Genomic DNA, 2,144 nt, shown 5'->3' with positions numbered 1-2,144 from the left:
TTCTAAGTTGTCATAATAATTGCGCTAAATAGTAGTGCAACTGCTTTAAATGGACACATTTTATACAAATATTGTATAGTTCATATCAGTTTCTCTCAATATTCAGACTTTTGGGTGATTACGTATAGAAGACCGGGTAAAGTTGTGATTTGTGTTGTGATTTGACTCGCTGTTCATTATGGCACTAGCTACTAATTACAGTTAAGAAATGTAAGAGCTAATCATTCTTTGAAACCCATGAATAAACATAATCTTTTAAATGCCTTTCTTTGCCTGAATGTTGCATCACTCTAACATACTGGTTTATGAATTACTTAATGATATACTCTGTGAATAAGACTAAAATGCATTGTTGTTGTATATTTTCTCGGGGAGCTGAAATTTTCTCATGCAGTCCTAACAAATCCAGTATAGATGAATAAAAGTCAGTGAGATTGAATTTGTTCATCTTTCTTAATGTGTTAAACCCCCAATAGAGTTAATTCGTGACCCTGAATAGGTTAAACAATATGCAGAAAAAGAATCATTGTCTCTGTTACTTTAAGATGGGTCCAGTTTTCTTTGTTTCTAATAGTGTTTGACGGTGTTGAACACAGACTATAGCAACTACCTCCTTTGAATTTACAATCCAAGAGTTTTGAAATCTCTCTTTTACAAAATATCCAATGATAAATATGCACCTGGCTGAATATATGTGTTTGTCTCATGTCTTGAATCTGACAAAGACACAGTACAGTTGAAACATTAGCCCATTTGCACAATAAAAGGCTGTGAGCTGTGTGCTCCAACCCCCTTGTCGTAAAATATACGATGATTTTTATTACTGATTAAGCTGAAGATGATTTTTTTCTATTGTTATTAACTTGGTCCATCAATAAACAAAGAAAAAATGATTTGAAAATTGCTATTACAATTTTGCAGAGGAGGGGAATCTTCAGATGACTTGAACCAAAGTTGGATTATTACTCTACCAAGGAACGCGGCCGAGTTATGTGATGATCGGTGTACGTTTGTCTGTGAATCAGTCCGTCTGTCTGTCTGTCAGTGTGAAACATTACTCAAAAATGGACTAATGGATTTGGATAACATTTTCAGGGAAGATCAGAAATGACACAATGACTACCTCTTGAAATTTTGGCAGCAATGTGGCTTATAGTCTGGATCCACGGATTTGTTAAGGATTTCCCATTGCGAGATATACCTGCCAGCATGGTGTCGCTGTAACCATGACAACAAGTGAGCACTGTCAGTTACCTGCTGACCATCACATGATTATGATCTTACTACAAATTGACCATGATTTATCAGTTGGAAATCATACAAGGAACAAATGATCAAACTGTGGGGTGTTTCTGAGTCCCATCAATTCCTGCCGCCCGCTACATATTTAGGTCATGCAATGTAGCAAACCCCAGCCAGACAATGGTGAAGCATACTAATGTTTCACGAAGCCTTTATTTACGTTCAGCCGTCAGCCTTATATTGAACACAAATTCACCTTTCTGTCCTTCACTCCTTTCTTCAGGAAACACCGTAAGAACTTGTTCCCATTCCAGCTAGGTGTTTCTAAGTTTAGACACATCCTTTGCTAGAAAGTAACAGCGTGGAACCGTTTTCTTTCATCTTGACGTGAACTTTTGGACTTTTCGGTGGGCAGCGTCTTCGTCATATCAAGAAACTGCTTCTTAGATAAACACTGCCTGTGCTGCTGGAATAGTGACAAAATAAAAGCCTGTAGCATTTAAAAATACGCCTTCAAAATAAGAGCATGGAAGGGACGGTTATTTTAGGACTGCTAAACAAAGGCTTGCAAAAAGTGATGAACTGATCAACAGACCTTTGCAAGAGTAATTTACGCGCATGTCAGTATTCAAACATAACGTACACATGCATCACACATGTCTGTGCTCAACGCAAGATTGTTTTTTGTTAAAGATTTCAGCCGTCGGAAATGATACATCTGCTGAGCAGCCTTGTCAGAGGACTGCTCTCTCTGAGTGCTTTTCTAGTTTAGTATGTCATCCAAAATATCACAAAAATGTCACAGTTTAGTATGTCATCCAAAATGTGGGAAAAAAGGTGACTATCGGCATACGTTTGGAAAAAAACGTCATAGGATGTCGTCTAAATTGTGTAAAAAATGT

Source organism: Amphiprion ocellaris, chromosome 1 (assembly GCF_022539595.1).
Source record: "Amphiprion ocellaris isolate individual 3 ecotype Okinawa chromosome 1, ASM2253959v1, whole genome shotgun sequence".
In the NCBI taxonomy this organism is placed as follows: domain Eukaryota; kingdom Metazoa; phylum Chordata; class Actinopteri; family Pomacentridae; genus Amphiprion; species Amphiprion ocellaris.
Note: the sequence above shows the minus strand (reverse complement) of the source record.